Below are 10076 nucleotides of genomic sequence, written 5' to 3'. Positions count from 1 at the left end.
GAAAAGTCTCTTCCGTCAACTTCCGGGTCAGTAGCTTCAACCCAACATCACACACACACACACACACACACACACATATACACACACACACGCTAAGTATAGCCCATATTAAGATATGTAGCCTTAGAAATAAGGTTCATGAAATCATTAACTTGCTAACATCGGATAACATTCATATACTGGCCATCTCTGAAACTCACTTAGATAATTCCTTTCATGATACAGCAGTAGCAATACAAGGATATAACATCTACAGAAAAGACAGGAATGCCTGTAGGGGAGGTGTTGCTGTATACGGTCAGAGCCATATTCCTGTAAAGCTTAGAGAGGATCTCATGTCAAATGTTGTTAGTATTGTGGTTGCAAGGTCACCTGCCTCATCTAAAGCCTCTTCTTTTGGGGTGCTGCTATAGGGCCACCAAGAGCTAACAGTCAGTATTTGGATCATGTGTGTGCAATGCTTGGATAGTGCGTGTGATGTTAACAGAGAGGTCTATTTTTCTGGGTGACCCTGAACATTGACTGGTTAGAAACTAGTTGTCCTCTCAAGAGGAAGCTTCTAACTGTGACTAATGCCTGTAATATGAACCAGGTTATCACTCAACCAACTACATTTTACATTTTAGTCATTTAGCAGACGCTCTTATCCAGAGTGACTTACAGTTAGTGAGTGCATACATTTTCATACTGGCCCCCTCCGTGGGAAACGAACCCACAACCCTGGCGTTGCAAGCGCCATGCTCTACCAACTGAGCTACAGGGGACTACACTATACACTAGAGTGTATACCTTATAGGGTTGGATCTGTGTACACTATACACTAGAGTGTATACCTATAGGGTTGGATCTGTGACATCTACTTGTATTGATCATATCTTCACTAATGCTGCAGAGCTAGGCTCCAAAGCAATATCAGTTCCCATTGGCTGTAGTGGCCATAACATTGTGGCAATAACAAGGAAAGCCAAAGTGCCAAAAGTTGGGCCTACAGTTATTTATCAGAGATCATACAAAATGTTTTCTCAATCAATCAATCAATCAATCAATCAATCAAATGTTATTTATAAAGCCCTTTTTATATCAGCAGATGTCACAAAGTGCTATACAGAAACCCAGCCTAAAACCCCAAACAGCAAACAATGCAGATGTAGAAGCACGGTGGCTAGGAAAAACTCCCTAGAAAGGCAGGAACCTAGGAAGAAACCTAGAGAGGAACCAGGCTCTGAGGGGTGGCCAGTCCTCTTCTGGCTGTGTCGGGTGGAGATAAGAGTACATGGCCATTAAGGCCAGATCCTTCTTCAAGATGTTCAAACGTTCATAGATGACCAGCAGGGTCAAATAATAATCACAGTGGTTGTAGAGGGTGCAACAGGTCAGTACCTCAGGAGTTGAGCATTCTGAGGTCAAAACAGAAGGTGCGGTAGAGAGAGGGTTGAAATCAGCAGGTCCGGGACAAAGGATCACGTCCGGTGAACAGGTCAGGGTTCCACAGCCGCAGGCTGAAGAGTGGAAACTGGAGCAGCAGCACGACCAGGTGGACTGGGGACAGCCAGGAGTCATCAGGCCAGGTAGTCCTGAGGCATGGTCCTAGGGCTCAGGTCCTCCGGGATGGGAGAGAGAGAGAGAGAATTAGAGGGAGCATACTTAAATTCACACAGGACCCCGGATAAGACAGGAGAATAACACCAGATATAACAGACTGACCCTAGCCCCCACCGGCACATAGACTTCTGCAGCATAGCTACTGGAGGCGGAAGATGTAATAAATGTATGAGGAAGTGAATCCAGATGCAGCACTGGAAGTATATATATAAGTATTTGTACAATTATTCATGCCAATTGTTGACCAGCACCTGTTAAGAAACTAACCGTGAAAACTGTTAGAGCCCTGTTGATTGATTGATGGAACTGAAAAAATGAAATGGTTCAAAGAAATGATGCAAACGAAGTGGCCAACAAGTCAGGCTGCTCAGCTGATTGGTTGACATACTGTACATTGAGACATTTTGTGACTAAACTTAACAAAAAGAAGAATACATTATATTGCCAAACCAAGATAAATGACATAAAACACAATGGAAAAATACTTTTAAAGTACCTTAAATCGTTGTGTTTCCTTGACTAACAGTGTATCAGTGTTTTGTTACTTGTTTAGTTTTTTTTGTAATCAGTTACATGTAATGGATGACATGTAATCCATTACTCCCCAATCCCTGACCATTACGGCCTAATCAATGCATAACAACAGTCGTTTAATAGCGTGTTTTTATTGGTGGACGAATGCCGTTACCAAGGCCAGAGTCTTGACCCTGGACCCAAACACCAAGCCAATATGTCTTAGTGGGAGACGAGGCGTTTCCCTCTGAAGGTCAACATGATCCGACCATAATATTATGATGTAAAAATTATACCAATGTAAATCCAAGTTGTAGGAGGATGGGGGCCAGTAGGAGGATGGAGGCCAGTAGGAGGATGGGGGCCAGTAGGAGGATGGGGGCCAGTAAGAGGATGGGGGTCTATGTCCAGTAGGAGGATGGGGGCCAGTAGGAGGATGGGGGCCAGTAGGAGGATGGGGGCCAGTAAGAGGATGGGGGTCTATGTCCAGTAGGAGGATGGGGGCCAGTAGGAGGATGGGGGCCAGTAGGAGGATGGAGGTCTATGTCCAGTAGGAGGATGGGGGCCAGTAGGAGGATGGGGGTCTATGTCCAGTAGGAGGATGGGGGCCAGTAGGAGGATGGAGGTCTATGTCCAGTAGAAGGGTGGGGGTCTATGTCCAGTAGGAGGATGGGGGTCTATGTCCAGTAGGAGGATGGGGGTCTATGTCCAGTAGAAGGGTGGGGGTCTATGTCCAGTAGGAGGATGGGGGTCTATGTCCAGTAGGAGGATGGGGGTCTATGTCCAGTAGGAGGATGGGTGTCTATGTCCAGTAGGAGGATGGGGGTCTATGTCCAGTAGAAGGGTGGGGGTCTATGTCCAGTAGGGGGATGGAGGTCTATGTCCAGTAGGAGGATGGGGGTCTATGTCCAGTAGGAGGATGGGGGTCTATGTCCAGTAGGAGGATGGGTGTCTATGTCCAGTAGGAGGATGGGGGTCTATGTCCAGTAGAAGGATGGGGGTCTATGTCCAGTAGGAGGATGGGGGTCTATGTCCAGTAGGAGGATGGGGGTCTATGTCCAGTAGGAGGATGGGGGTCTATGTCCAGTAGGAGGATGGGGGCCAGTAGGAGGATGGGGGTCTATGTCCAGTAGGAGGATGGGGGTCTATGTCCAGTAGGAGGATGGGGGTCTATGTAGTGGTAGGAGGATGGGGGTCTATGTCCAGTAGGAGGGTGGGGGTCTGTGTCCAGTAGGAGGATGGGGGTCTATGTCCAGTAGGAGGATGGGGGTCTATGTCCAGTAGGAGGATGGGGGTCTATGTCCAGTAGGAGGATGGGGGTCAGTAGGAGGATGGAGGTCTATGTCCAGTAGGAGGATGGGGGCCAGTAGGAGGATGGGGGTCTATGTCCAGTAGGAGGATGGAGGTCTATGTCCAGTAGGAGGGTGGGGGTCTATGTCCAGTAGGAGGATGGGGGTCTATGTCCAGTAGGAGGATGGGGGTCTATGTCCAGTAGGTGGATGGGGGTCCATGTCCAGTACACATTTGATAGCCTTCATGTTCCTGTTCAACACTAATGACAGCCTTCATGTTCCTGTTCAACACTAATGACAGCCTTCATGTTCCTGTTCAACACTAATGATAGCCTTCATGTTCCTGCTCAACGCTAATGATAGCCTTCATGTTCCTGCTCAACGCTAATGATAGCCTTCATGTTCCTGTTCAACACTAATGACAGCCTTCATGTTCCTGTTCAACACTAATGACAGCCTTCATGTTTCTGTTCAACACTAATGACAGCCTTCATGTTCCTGTTCAACACTAATGACAGCCTTCATGTTCCTGTTCAACACTAATGACAGCCTTCATGTTCCTGTTCAACACTAATGACAGCCTTCATGTTCCTGTTCAACACTAATGATAGCCTTCATGTTCCTGTTTAACACTAATGATAGCTTTCATGTTCCTGTTCAACACTCATGACAGTCTTCATGTTCCTGTTCAACACTCATGACAGCTTTCATGTTCCTGTTCAACACTCATGACAGCCTTCATGTTCCTGTTCAACACTAATGACAGCCTTCGTGTTCCTGTTCAACAATAATGACAGCCTTCATGTTCCTGTTCAACACTAATGACAGCCTTCATGTTCCTGTTCAACACTAATGACAGCCTTCATGTTCCTATTCAACACAAAGTTTCGTCTGGCCTTGATGATGCCAAGAATGATGTCACTCAAGAGCCAGAAGAATTTCAGAGAACTGCTTTGGCATCCTTGCTGTGAGGATCTTGGGACGAGTCCTTGAGGTTGCCCCAGAGAAAGCAGAGTCCATTGTGAAGGCCTGCATGGCCCTCCAGAACTACCTTTGCACCACAGACACTGACAACACAGAGTCATCAACATGGTACACCCACCCCACGTTTGTTGATCTCTCCAAAAACCCACTGGGTGACCCGCTTCCAGGAGAGTGGAGACAGGTGGTACATGAGGACACCGGCTTCTTGGCCCAAGAAACATGTCGGCGGACAGGGCAACTAGAGTTGCTATAGACATGTGCAACAAACTCTAGGACTACTTCCTCATACCGGCTGGTTGGGTGTCTTTCCAGGATCCTGCTGTAGTAAATGTTAGTGTGATTTGGAAAAGGTGCACATCTGGGTGATAACTGTGTTATAGTAGGATCCCATCTCAATAGAACTTGTCTTGTGAGCTACACACTTTTTTGTAAATGTGGTGGTTTTCACTGGTTTTGCTGTTTTGGAGTTTGCTGTTTTTCTAATTCACACTTCACAAATCCCAATAAAGACTACCATAAAGACAGTCACAGTAATAAAGACTACCATAATGACAGTCACAATAATAAAGACCACCATAAAGACAGTCACAGTAATAAAGACCATAATGACAGTCACAGTAATAAAGACTACCATAATGACAGTCACAATAATAAAGACCACCATAAAGACAGTCACAGTAATAAAGACCACCATAATGACAGTCACAGTAATAAAGACTACCATAAAGACAGTCACAGTAATAAAGACCACAATAAAGACAGTCACAGTAATAAAGACTACCATAATGACAGTCACAGTAATAAAGACCACCATAATGACAGTCACAGTAATAAAGACTACCATAAAGACAGTCATAGTAATAAAGACCACCATAAAGACAGTCACAGTAATAAAGACTACCATAATGACAGTCACAGTAATAAAGACCACCATAATGACAGTCACAGTAATAAAGACCACCATAATGACAGTCACAGTAATAAAGACCACCATAATGACAGTCACAGTAATAAAGACCACCATAATGACAGTCACAGTAATAAAGACTACCATAATGACAGTCACAGTAATAAAGACCACCATAATGACAGTCACAGTAATAAAGACCACCATAATGACAGTCACAGTAATAAAGACTACCATAATGACAGTCACAGTAATAAAGACCACCATAATGACAGTCACAGTAATAAAGACCACCATAATGACAGTCACAGTAATAAAGACCACCATTAAGACAGTCACAGTAATAAAGACTACCATAATGACAGTCACAGTAATAAAGACCACCATAATGACAGTCACAGTAATAAAGACTACCATAAAGACAGTCACAGTAATAAAGACTGCCATAAAGAGAGTCACAGTAATAAAGACCACCATAATGACAGTCACAGTAATAAAGACCACCATAATGACAGTCACAGTAATAAAGACCACCATTAAGACAGTCACAGTAATAAAGACTACCATGATGACAGTCACAGTAATAAAGACCACCATAATGACAGTCACAGTAATAAAGACTAGCATAAAGACAGTCACAGTAATAAAGACTGCCATAAAGAGAGTCACAATAAAGACTGCCATAATGACAGACACAATAAAGACAGACGCAATAAAGATAACATGAAGACAGTCACAGTAATAAAGATTACCATAAAGACAAAGACAATAAAGACTGCCATAAAGACAGTCACAATAAAGACTACCATAAAGACAAACACAATAAAGACCGCCATAAAGACAGTCACAATAAAGACTACCATAAAGACAGTCACAATAAAGACGACCATAAAGACAGTCACAGTAATAAAGACCACCATAATGACAGTCACAGTAATAAAGACTACCATAAAGACAGTCACAGTAATAAAGACTGCCATAAAGAGAGTCACAATAAAGACTGCCATAATGACAGACACAATAAAGACAGACGCAATAAAGATAACATGAAGACAGTCACAGTAATAAAGATTACCATAAAGACATACACAATAAAGACTGCCATAAAGACAGTCACAATAAAGACTACCATAAAGACAAACACAATAAAGACTACCATAAAGACAGTCACAATAAAGACTACCATAAAGACAGTCACAATAAAGATGACCATAAAGACAGTCACAATAATAAAGACTACCATAAAGACAGTCACAGCAATAAAGACAGTCACAGCAATAAAGACTACCATAAAGACAGTCACAGCAATAAAGACAGTCACAGTAATAAAGACTACCATAAAGACAGTCACAGTATTAAAGACCACCATAAAGACAGTCACAATAATAAAGACTACCATAAAGACAGTCACAGTAATAAAGACCACCATAATGACAGTCACAGTAATAAAGACTACCATAAAGACAGTCACAGTAATAAAGACTGCCATAAAGAGAGTCACAATAAAGACTGCCATAATGACAGACACAATAAAGACAGACGCAATAAAGATAACATGAAGACAGTCACAGTAATAAAGATTACCATAAAGACATACACAATAAAGACTGCCATAAAGACAGTCACAATAAAGACTACCATAAAGACAAACACAATAAAGACTACCATAAAGACAGTCACAATAAAGACTACCATAAAGACAGTCACAATAAAGATGACCATAAAGACAGTCACAATAATAAAGACTACCATAAAGACAGTCACAGCAATAAAGACAGTCACAGTAATAAAGACTACCATAAAGACAGTCACAGCAATAAAGACAGTCACAGTAATAAAGACTACCATAAAGACAGTCACAGTATTAAAGACCACCATAAAGACAGTCACAATAATAAAGACTACCATAAAGACAGTCACAGTAATAAAGACTACCATAAAGACAGTAACGGTAATAAAGACTACCATAAAGACAGTCACAATAATAAAGACTACCATAAAGACAGTCATAATAAATACTACCATAGAGACAATCACAATAAAGACTACCATAAAGACAGTCACAATAAAGATACCGTAAAGACAGTCACAGTAATAAAGACTACCATAAAGACAGTCACAATAATAAAGACTACCATAAAGACAGTCACAGCAATAAAGACTGCCATAAAGACAGTAACAGAAATAAAGACTGCCATAAAGACAGTCATAATAAATACTACCATAAAGACACACAATAAAGACTACCAGAAAGACAGTCACAGTAATAAAGACTACCATAAAGACAGTCACAAAAATAAAGACTACCATAAAGACAGTCACAGCAATAAAGACTGCCATAAAGACAGTAACAGTAATAAAGACTACCATAAAGACAGTCATAATAAAGACTACCATACAGACAGTCATATTAAAAACTACCATAAAGACCATAAAGACAGTCATAACAATAAAGACTACCATAAAGACAGTCACAGCAATAAAGACTACCATAATGACAGTCACAGTAATAAAGACTACCATAAAGACAGTCACAATAATAAAGACTACCATAAAGACAAACACAATAAAGACCTCCATAAAGACAGTCACAATAAAGATGACCATAAAGACAGTCACAATAATAAAGACTGCCATAAAGACAGTAACAGTAATAAAGACTGCCATAAAGACAGTCATAATAAATACTACCATAAAGACACACAATAAAGACTACCACTGTAAGTTGCTTTGGATAAAAGCGTCTGCTAAATGGCATATTATTATTTATTATTATAAAGACAGTCATAATAAAGACTACCATAAAGACAGTCATAATAAAAACTACCATAAAGACCATAAAGACAGTCATAACAATAAAGACTACCATAAAGACAGTCACAGCAATAAAGACTACCATAAAGACAGACACAATAAAGATACCATAAAGACAGTCACAGCAATAAAGACTACCATAATGACAGTCACAGTAATAAAGACTACCATAAAGACAGTCACAATAATAAAGACCACCATAATGACAGACAATGTTGAAAATAAAGAAAAACCCTTGAATGAGGGGGTGTGTCCAAACTTGTCCTGTATATGAAAATAGAAAAAACACCTGGTTTCCCCCTTTTTCAATCTTGTCTCATCGCTGTCCCAACCGGCTTGAGAGAGAGGCGAAGGTGGAGTCGTGCATCCTTCAAAACATGACCCTAACCGTGCTCCTTAACACCCACCAGTTTAACCCGGAAGCCAGCTGCACCAATGTGTCGTAGGAAACACCGTTCAACTGGCGACCGGGTCAGCCTGCAGTCACCCAGCCCGCCACAAGGAGTCGCAATGAGCCAAGTAAAGCCCCCCCGGCCAAACCCTCCCCTAACCCGGACGACGCTGGGCAAATTGTGCGCCGTCCTACGGGACTCCCGGCCGTGGGTTGTGGCACAGCCCGGGGAATGAACCTGGGTCGCCTCTTGCACTGCGATGCAGTGTCTTAGACCGTAGCGCCATTCGATTTTGACCTTATGCCGATTAAGATAAATCATGTTTCCATGACTATGGAATAATCTGCCTACTGCCATAGTCAGTTTAATATCCAGTTATTACGCTGCATGTAAATGTACTGTACTCATTGATCCTGCAGCTGAACCATGTTTTTCCTGGGATTAAAATACTTTAACGTCTGAGGAGCTACATGGATTCCTCTCATGCTGTCCCTTCCTCTCAGGCAACACAGCCTGAACAGGGGATTTGAGCTTTCGAATGACTGAAGGAGCGGGAATATTATTTTGTGGTTTGTATGGATTCATGTTAATTTTCTCTTCCCCCTGGTAATGGAATTTACTTTTCTTTAGTGAATGTTTTCACTCCCGTCCAGCTGGTGGCGACAAATACACTTTTTTGATTGTAGTTCGCCAATAAATCCAAAGAAGAAGAAGTTAGCAACCTACCGGAGGTGTCCTGTGACAGAAAGGTAGGTTGAGGTTGCCACGGTTATAGGCGCTACGTGGCCATTCTGACGTCTGCATTGGGCCGCGCAGCATTTACGGTGACGTGGCCTCTGCAGAAGTCAGGGCATTCATACTTCCTGGGCTTGGCAGAGCAGCGCAGAGCTGTTGTGAATGAAGTTGTCAAGGAAGTGAGTTTGTGTTTATACAGGACCTCCCGCCCTCGCCTACCATCAACCAATCAAGTAGCTATATGGAGCCCTCCGCATTATTACATCATCTGAGAGGCGCTCGGCTCGGCAAAAGTGAGCTTCTGGAGGCTCCGCATTGCGTCACGCCATCCATACAGCGCCTCTGACCACAATTTTCAAGTCACGCATAAATTGGCTCTTAGTACAGGAAGTGTCGTATGCTGAAGAAGAGAGTGGTAGAGGAAGATGGGTAAAGCAGGGTGAAGGATACTGAGATGATTCCTGTGAGTAGGCAGAGAGTGATGGGAATAATGTTTATTATTTTATTTTATTTTTTGCATTCATAGCCATGGTTGTCAACTGTACTACAGAAATGGATCGGAAGTCACATAAAATAAAGGTTGTAGTGGCTGCGGCAGAGAAGCGCTTTTGATTAGAGAGGATTTACTGCAGGACGGTTAGACGGGGTGTTGAGTGGTAGGGGTCTGTCCTCCCAGACCGTTGGCCTGGAGTAGGATTAGAGAGGGTTAATAGTTGACAGTTTGTATTACCGTATCAATAATTTGAATGTAGGTAGGCCGTGAATGACCTCACACGCCACTACAGTAGGTGGCGCTGTGCGCACCTGAAAGTTGGATGTGAACCGCCAACCAAATCC

This window comes from Coregonus lavaretus (genome assembly GCF_964263955.1).
Source record: "Coregonus lavaretus genome assembly, contig: HAP1_SCAFFOLD_106, whole genome shotgun sequence".
In the NCBI taxonomy this organism is placed as follows: domain Eukaryota; kingdom Metazoa; phylum Chordata; class Actinopteri; order Salmoniformes; family Salmonidae; genus Coregonus; species Coregonus lavaretus.
The sequence above is the reverse complement of the archived record's forward strand: the minus strand, read 5'-3'. Positions refer to the sequence as shown.